Here is a 9799-nt window from a genome sequence, read left to right as displayed (position 1 = left end):
TTGAAGATAAACAAGCGGCCATCTAGCTGAGAAGCAACAAAGCCCACATGGAAGAAGCACACCAGCCTGTGTGATCAAGAGGTGTTGATGGGATCAGGTATCAGGCATCAAAGAACAAAAAAATCATATCACTGTGAATGAGGGGGAGTTGGGAGTGGAGACCCAAAGCCCATCTGTAGGCAACTGGCCATCCCCTTACAGAAGGGGCGAGGGGAGGCGATGAACCATTCAGGGTGCAGTATAGCAACCATGCAACATACAACTTTCCTCGTTCTTAGCAACCATGCAACATACAACTTTCCTCGTTCTTAGCAACCATGCAACATACAACTTTCCTCGTTCTTTAACGCTTCCTCCTCCCCACTATTACGATTCCAATTCTACCTTACAAGTCCGGTTAGACCAGAGGATGTACACTGGTACAGATAAGAGCTGGAAACACAGGAAGTCTAGGACAGATAAACAGCTCAGGACCAATAATGAGAATAGAGATACCAGGAGGGAAAGGGGAAGGTGGGGTAGAAAGGTGGAACTGATCACAATGATCTACATATAACCCCCTCCCTGGGGGATGGACAACAGAAAAGTTGGTGAAGGAAGACGTCAGACAGTGTAAGATAAGTCAAAATAATAATTTATAAATTATCAAGGGTTAATGAGGGAGTGGGGCGGGGAGGGAGGGGGAAAATGAGGAGCTGATACCAAGGGCTCAAGTAGAAAGAAAATGTTTGGCGAATGATGATGGCAACAAATGTGCAAATGTGCTCGACACAATGGATGGATTTATAGATTGTGATAAGAGTTGTACGAGCCTCCAATAAAATGATTTAAAAGAAAAAGGAAACTATATAGCAGTTCTGTTCTGCAGCATATGGGGGTTTGGTTTGGTTTGGGGGTCCCTGGCCATAGATATTGAGGCTACTATCATTGACAAGAGTATAATTTTCTTTGAACTTATTTGAAAACTTCACGGTGTTTTTCATCCATACCCTCACCTAACCCTCCGTAACCTTAGAGTAATGCCCCCTATTTTGTAAGTCAGGAAGCGGAAACCCAGAGCAGCCGAGCATTGCTCAGGGTCACACTGCTGTTAAGTAGCAGGACCAGCTTTTAGCAGCCATCATGAGAACTGTGTCATTTCACAACATCTCCAGTCACGGGACTCACCTAACGTCTTCTTTTCTACGTGCTGCTGTAACAGAACGCCCACCGTGCATGGCTTTGACAACTCGATTCTAGAAAGGCTGACAGCCTGGGGAATCCTGCAGGGTGGTTCTGATCTGTCCTGTAGGGCTGCTCTGTGTTGGAATTGACTCAACAGTGGGTGGGTGGAATGGACCTTAGTATCCAGCCTGCTGCTAACCTACAGATTACTCCTCCCCACCCCCCACCCACCCCCATGTTGTACTCCCAGTCTCCCCAGGATTCCCTTCTGCATTTTCAGATACTTTCTCTTTGGTCTCATGGTCTCTATTCGTCTCCACCTTGCTGCTCTATGGAGTCTTGGTGGCATAGTGGTTACATATTGGGCTGCAATCTGCATGGTTGACAGTTCAAGATCACCAGCAGCTCCACAGGAGAAAGACTGGGCTTTTTACTCCCGAAAACGGTTACAGTTTTGGAAACCCACAGGGAGTGGTCACTATGAGTCAGCATGGACTCAATCGCAGTGAATTTGGGTTTTGTTCTTTTGCTGTTCCGTGGTCCTTCTTCTTAAAGGGAGGAGACAAATCCCGAGAAGTGAACTAAGTTGTTTGAAGTCTATCTCAGTAGCAAACCCCAGGAATTCCCATTCTTCTCAAGGCTTTCCCCAAGAATTCCTCTTCTTCTTAAGGCCATCCATAGCTCGTTATGATCCACACAGTCGAATGCCTTACATAGTCAGTAAATCACAAGTAAACACCATTCTGGTAATTTTTGCAACCAGCCCAGATCCATTTGGCATCAGCAGTCCCTTGATATCCCTTGTTCCATGTGCAAGGAGACCAGACGTCCCAATTTTTGGCGTTTTAAAAAAGTCCCGTTTTTGGAAAGAATGCACGACAAGCTAGGGAACGGTCTATTTGGTCCATATAGACCAAATTTTTAATCAAGAACACACACACCCCTGCCCCCCGTCAATGGTGTCCCGCTTTAAATCTGGTTACCTTATCCATGTGTCCTCTTCTGAAACCAACCTGAACCTCTGCCAATGTACTGCTGGATGATCTTCAGCAAAATTTGACTTGTGTGTGATATTAATGATATTCTGTAATTTGAGCATTCCTTTGGGTCACCTTTCTTTGGAGTGGGTATACAGATAGAGATCTCTTCCAGTCTGTTAGTCAAGTTGCTGCATGGTAATTAGGTAATAACGACAGCTCTGACTGAAGGGCATTATTAGAAGGCTCAAAACGTCAATTAGCCTATAATTTTACCCTTGTGATACATGTGAGCTGGGCTTCTGAAAAAAGGTTTTTGTTGTTATAACTAACAACAGGTTCCTTTATAAAGACATTGCACTTCTATTGAAACACTGCACAACATTTTCAGACAATTATTTTGGTGTCACCCACTCTGACAGTGTCACCATGTACAGCCCACACCCCAATAACCCCGTAATAACTGTACTGTACTCCTAAGAGACCCTCCCACTGGTTCTTCTTTGGGGGGGCCTGCTCACAGTCCATGCTTTGCAAGTCCTTTCATGGGGAAAACCTTGCTAAAGTAAAAGGCGAGGTGGCCCAGTAGCCTCTTAGTCTTCCGGTCTAATGCTGCAGAGCCCACATCCTTGGTGCCCCGATGGCCCAGAGAGTACAAAGCCTGTTCGATAGACTCTCTAGAAGCTCAGGTACATGAATATCTTAGGAGATGAAAAAAGTAAAGAAATAAAGAAGCCGCCAACGCAAGCTTCCAAAATGTTGGTGTGATTTAAAATATTGACATTTGACAAATGGATGCTTTTTCATACAGAAGCACCCCAAAGCAATATAATTTTGACAGTCCTATGCTTATGATAGGCCAGGGTTGAACAAGGTACAGTTTCAAACTGAAACCTGAAAGTCTTGGAAAGGAGACTTTTGTGGGTGTGTCCTGAGGTCAATGTATAACTAACCTCCCTCCAAGGGAAGGTTCAAAGTCTGCATTTGAGGCTCTCTGTGAATGTGTGGCCCAGGGCAAATGTCTCCCGCTCGCTGAGATACACTTCAGACATAACTTTAAAATAGCTAAATTTCTAGTTATTCTGGTGGCCCAAAGAAGGAGGTCCCAGGCAGAATTAACAATCTAGTCATGTCACCCTCAGGGCCTGGCCACCTACTTTCCTTCTAAATTTAGGCTCACACTTGAAATATTTTTCTTTCTAGGGCTGGAAAAAAAAATCCAAGTAAGTGCTTTGGGTACATCAGGGATCAAAAGAGACAGAGGCCTCTCCCCTCATGAATCAGAGTCTAGTGGATTCCGATAGAAAACAACCAACCAACGTAATAAGAAAACCAAGTAGAATGTTAGACGATGATACGAACTGTCAAGAGACAAGTGATCAGCAGATACCTTGCTTTGATTTTAGAGTTTTCCAACTTACGAAACCAGATTTCCACTTTAAAGATGTTTCTGACCCAAACTAACCTGTCAGCAGCTTCTCTTTCATCCCAGGTTGTAAATCCTTTCTTCCCTGTTTAAAGCCACCCTTACAAAATTTTAATTTTGAAAGATATGGCTGAGTGGAGGGCCAGAGACCATCTTGTGACTTGACTCTATTGATTCCTCCTTTCTTTCTTTCCAAACTTTTTATTGTGCATCGGGTCACGGTTGACAGAGCTGATCAATTCTCCATCCGATGATTCATACATATGTTGCTTCATCTCATTGATTGCAGTCTCCACCCCCACCCCTTCCTGTTGCCCTTACTCCTCTTCCTAACCCTTCTGAACTTTGTCCGTGGTAAGTGCTGCCCTTTGGAGCTCAGATAGTTGATTGCACTAAGGTGTGCATACCTCACTAGTGTGATTGTTCCTCTTATGCTGCTGTCACTGTTAGATGCCACCCAGTTGGTTCCAACTCATAGCATCCTGATGCACAGCAGAGCAAAACACTGCCAGGCCCCGCACCATCCTCTCTTTGTTGTTACATTTGAGCCCTGTGATGCAGCCATTGTATCAATCTCCCATACGAGACTTTTCCTCCCTTTTTTGCTGACCCTCCACATGACCAAGCATGATGTCCCTTTTTAGGGAGTGGTCTCTCCCGATAACACATCCAAAGTCTCGCCATTCTCACGTCCACGGAGCGTTCCTGGCTGTACATCTTCCAGACCTGTTTGTTCTTCTGGCAGCCCGGGGTACTCTCAACATTCTTCTCCAATGCCACAGTTCAAACTCATCAATTCTCCTGCCGCCTTCCTTATTCATTGTCTGGCTTCCACATGCACATGAGGAGATTGGAAAACACCATGGCTTAGCTCAGGTGCACCTTAGTGTTCAAAATGACATCCCTCTTCTTCCAACACTTTAAAGAAGTCTTGCACAGCAGATATGCCCAATGCGATGTCGTCCCCTTATAGACCTGTCTAGTATTTGACTGAAAGTTGAGCCATGGCGATGAGTTCGTTTCCAGAACTGAATGAAAACTAAAGGGCTCGAGTATCAAGGTTATACCAGTCTCTGGCAACCAGTAACCTCGGTCTTTGTTTTTTTTTAATTATGATTTTGAGTTCCATTTCACATTTTTTCATCTCCTCTCTCTAATCCATTTTAATGAGACCCTGTTCAAAGCAGTTGGTAGTAGTTCTGGTCTCAGGGTTGTGGAGCCTGATGTTTGCTTGGTTCATTAATCCACTGAGCTAATTGTTTCCATGCATCTTTGAGTTTCATCGCTCTTCTGTCCTCTAGACAGGGAGAACCCAACAATTTCACTGTAGATGGCTGCTCATGAACTTTGAAGACTCCAGACATTATGTAGCAAAGTAGAATATAGACCATTCTTTGTGGACTATTGTGGTAGTTACATAACTGGTGTCAACTTGAGACTATTAAGAGTGAAGGGGTGTGGTTTAGCCTGTCAATCAGGTCGCAGTTTGATGACCTCATTTGGAGGTGCTACGGAGATAAATAGCTCACTGGAGGCCAGACCCACACTCTCTGTTTCATCTTCCTGCTGACAAGACACATGGAGCTACGCTGATGGAGCTAGAGCCCTGGAGCTTGAAGAGTCATGGGAAGAACCATGCCAGTGCTGAGATGCTTCCACTGCCAATGGATCCACCCGCTGGCCGGTGATCTTCCTGCATTCAGCATCATTGCATGTGTCTTGTGAGTCTGAAGAGGACTTTATAGATTGGGTTCAGACACATGGACTAATATCGGACTTCTGGACTTGATCTGGACAAAGACTGGGATGTTTCTCAATAGACAATTGCTCTTTTATATAAAGTTCTTATACACATATGAGTGTCTATGATTTTGTTTCTCTAGTCAATCCAGACTAACACAACTGTGTTAGGCCAGTTGACCTTTTGTGCCCTTGGAGCCCACAGGCCCAGACACTCGTTTGCTAAGGGTGCTTGGTTATGCCTGAGAATAATTGTTCCTAATTGTTCCTGCTTTAGCTCCACTACATTCATGGATGTGTTTGCAGTGAAGGTAAATGCCACGTTCAAATATTGTGTCAGACCTGTATATATCTGTGGGAATACTCCCACTCTCCTTCCCATACTGGTTCAGTCTTTATGTCTATCCATGCATCTACTTGTGGACCACCATTATGATAAGAGTAAATAAATAACAGGATTTACTTCTGTTGCCTTTAACCCTTTCATTCCCTCCAGTGCCTTCCCCTGCCTACATAATTTTTTTGCTAATCCCACTCTTTGGGTATCTTCCCCTTCCTCCTCCGCCCAGTTAACATGTATTTACTTTCTAGCCAGTAACTCGCTCCCCCTCTCCTACCCTGGTGACCTTCTCAAAAACGTTTCTTTCAGTGTGAAAACCCCTCTCCTAGGTAGAGAGACCTGTCACAGACAGGTGGTGGTGGTGGTGGGGATGTAGTGGAGACCTAAAACCCACCTGCAAGATAATTGACAGTCCTCATAAGGGCCACATGGGAGGGATGATAATTTCAGAGTGTGGTATAGCACTGATGAAACACATAACTATCCTCTAATTTTTTAATATTTCCTCCCCTTATTGTTAGGGTCTTTGTTTTATCTCATTAATCTTGTTAGACCTACATATGTTTATTTGTATAATTAAGATTGCTTGATGGATGAAAGCCAAGATAGATAACCCTTCAGAAACAGTAATAGGAGTAATGATTCCCTGAGGGCATGAGAAGAGATGGCGGGAAGTGGGAGAAGGGGGAGCTGCTAGCAATGAGGACTGTAACCCCACTCGGGTGAAAAACAGAATTGCAGGTGAAGAGAGAGACTGGATGGTGGAAGATACAGCAAAATAATAATAATATATAATATAATAATAAGGGTTCCTGGGGGTAGGGTGGGGAAGGGAGGGGACGAAGGGGAGCTGATATCAAAGAGTTCAAGAAGAAAGAATGTTTTGAAACTGATGGTGGTAGCAATTGTACAATGATTAATCTAATTGAATTGTGGATTGTTATAATATCTGTAAGAGCTCCCTAGAAAATGATTAATCATAATAATAAAAGAAAGTTGAGAGCAAAAGGAGAGCGAAATCAGGAGAAAATCATGCTGAGTTCAGAATTTGTAAAATGTCCTTTCTTGCCTTGGCATTCTCCAGTTCTATTTGATCAGCACAAGGCAGGAGTGATTCATTTCATTACAAAAGAAACAGGTTAAGCAAGTTATGTAAGATGCAGTAACCAGACTCCTGAAGATTCTGGAGAGGTGTTGGTGTATCATGTACATTGCTGATTCCGATAAGAAAAACGAAACAAAACAAACATGGGCAAGTGAAAGGAAGAAGACAGAACAAACATTGCTGTGGCTGTGAGGCACCGTTGAGTCTGTTCCAACCCACAGCGACCCTGTGCACCACAGAAGGAGCACTGCCCGGGGGAGGGGGAGGACATGTTTTTAAACATGTTTCTGTGCTCAGTGGATGACTGCAAACACGTTCTCTCACGAGTGCACTTGTCTTAGGATGCCTTCCAAAAAAAAGGTGCCTTCCACTTGAAAAAGTGGCATCAGAGGGGATCTGCTGGGCCAATTAGATTGAAGGCAGACAGGTCATCTTGAATGTTAGTGGCAACTGTGTATTAAGATTCCAAGGGGATCGTCTTGTTTTAGGGTACAAAGGAGACCCCAAATATCAAACCTAATTCAAGGAGAAAATTAGTTAAGTTTTATACAGGGGAAAAAACAACAACAACTAGGCAAAGATGAAGATACATCATCCAGGTGAAAAAGACCATAATGGCACGAGGTCATAAAGGCACCCAAGGGCTTACAAAGAATCGGAGACTTAAATAGGATATGAGAGGAGAAAAGAAACTCACACAAGCATGACTGGGGTCAGATCAATAGATCACAGTGACAGGTGGGACTGCAGCATCAGGAATGGGACAGACCATGATTGGCACATGTACATTACATTACACAGAAGAGCTTACAAGGTCAGTTCAAGGGCCTTCAACCTAGGAGCCAGGATACATGTAGCTCATGACCATGAGACCCGGGCATCCCTATGTCCCTTAAGTGCAACGCAGGCAACTCAGGATTCTGCTGTGTCTCCCTGGACACACTAGAAGAGTGACAGTAATGGATTCTCTCGTGTACTCTGCAGGTTAATAGTTAAAAACTCAAAACAAAACCTAACAAACAAAAAGCTCTCTGTACTTGTCGGGTCCATTCTGACTCAGAGCCACTATTGAGCAGGGTAGAACTTCCCCGGCGGGTTTCTGAAATGGTTAACTCTTTATGGGTGTAGAAAATCCCATTTTCCTCCTAGATTCATACTTCAAAAGAAATAATTCAGTAGAGGCTGAATTCATGTGGAGACTTGAAAATGGATTTAGGGCTTCCACTGCAAACTGTACTCTTTTGAAAACAGAATGCTCAGAAATGTAAGCTCTAATATAATCTTGATAGATTTTCTCCAGGGACTCAGGGTGATCAGTGGAGCGTATTATAAAGTCTTAAGAAAATTGAAAACGGCATAGGTAAGGAAATGGCTAGAAAAATTGTACCAAGAAGCTTAGTTCCGTTCCCATCATCACAGTGCACCTGTTCATTCTTCGTGAATAGCAAGAGCTAGCCCATGCAATTTCATTTGGAAACCTCATCCCATCCACCCTGCAGCCCCAATCTTGCCCCTCCCAATTTCCTCCTGTTCCCCAGACTCAAAGAACATTGAAAACGAACCCAATTGTAGACCCTTAAGGATGTCAAGACCGCAGTTTTGACACGGGGTGAATCAAGGATGCAAAATTCTTTGAGGGAGAGTTAGGGAGATGGAAATACAGTACTGCCTTTACAAGTGCAAAGGCCCAGATAGGGGGATTTGTTGAGAAACTAGCTTCTGAAGTTGATATTTTTGTTTAATAAAGGTTTCCATGATTTTATAGCAATAATTTTCACTTACCCTCTTATGGAGGAGACTTCAAAAAAGTTCATGGGAAAAAATGGAATTAAAATAGAATAGAATTTTTCCATGAATTTTCCAAAGCCTGCTCATATTTTTATGCTTATCTCCTAAGTCAGTTGTTACATTCAGCTCTTCAACTGTTTTACAGAGCAGGATGGATTTGAGATTGTTTGTTTGGAAGACTTGGTGGTGCAGTGGTTATGAGTTGGGCTGTGATCTGAAAGGTCAGTGGTTCAAGACCCCCAACCACTCCTCAGGGGAAAGATGGGGCTTTTTACTCTCATAAAGAGTTACAATCATGGACAGCAGAAAAGTGGGTGAAATGAGACAGCAGTCGGTGTAAATTACCAAGGGGGCATGGGGGAGGGAACGGGAAAATGAGCTGAGGCCAGGGGCTCAAGTAGAAAGAAAATGTTTGAAAAAGATGATGACAATATGTGTAAAGATGTGTTTGACAAAAATGGATGTACGTATGGATTGTGGTAACAGCTGTAAGAGCCCCCAATTTAAAAAAAAAAAAAAAAAGAGTTACAGTCTTGGAAACTCACTGGGTCATTTCTACCCTGTTCTGTAGGCTTGCGCTGCATCAGCAGTGACTGGGCGGCAGTGAGTTTGGTTTTGGGGTTCTGAAGATCCAAAGGCAGAGAAGGTATATAATTAAGAAAGGAAACAGGTTGAGGCCTGATTTGCTCATTCTTTAGGTAGTACAGACTGGAGTTGGAATGGTAGGAGAGAAAGGGGAGAAGCCAAGAGTATGATGAACTGTGTACAGATCCCTAGACTAAATTGTATTCTGAGGGCAAACGGCTGGAGGAGGTTTGCTGATAAGATAATATGTTTAGAGCTATTTTTTAAAATATTCATAATGGAAAAATCAGGAAATACACTAAGCAAAAGTAAGAAAAACAAGCTACCGACTAGCTGTCATTTACAGGTATCTATTAGATTTGTGGCCCTGGTGTTGTAGTAGGTTTCAAGTTGGGTTACTAACCTAAAGGTCAGCAGTTTGAAACCCCCAGTAGCTCAAAGGGAGGAAGATGAGACTCTTTACTTCCCTAAAGAGTTTCAGTCTTGGAAACCCACCGGAGCAGTTCCACCCTGTCCTGTAAGGTCGAGATGAGTCAGAATCAAATGGATGGCAGGGAATTGGGTTTGGATTAGCATTTTTAGTTTTTTACTTGACTAGCTGATACCTAGAGAAGCCCTGGTGGCATAGTGGTGCCGTGCTGGGCTGCTAGCCTCAAGGTTAGCAGTACGAAACC

This window comes from Echinops telfairi, unplaced genomic scaffold (genome assembly GCF_000313985.2).
Source record: "Echinops telfairi isolate 266 unplaced genomic scaffold, ASM31398v2 ScPeMD7_5;HRSCAF=22, whole genome shotgun sequence".
Taxonomy (NCBI): Eukaryota; Metazoa; Chordata; class Mammalia; order Afrosoricida; family Tenrecidae; genus Echinops; species Echinops telfairi.
This window is presented reverse-complemented; position numbering follows the sequence as displayed.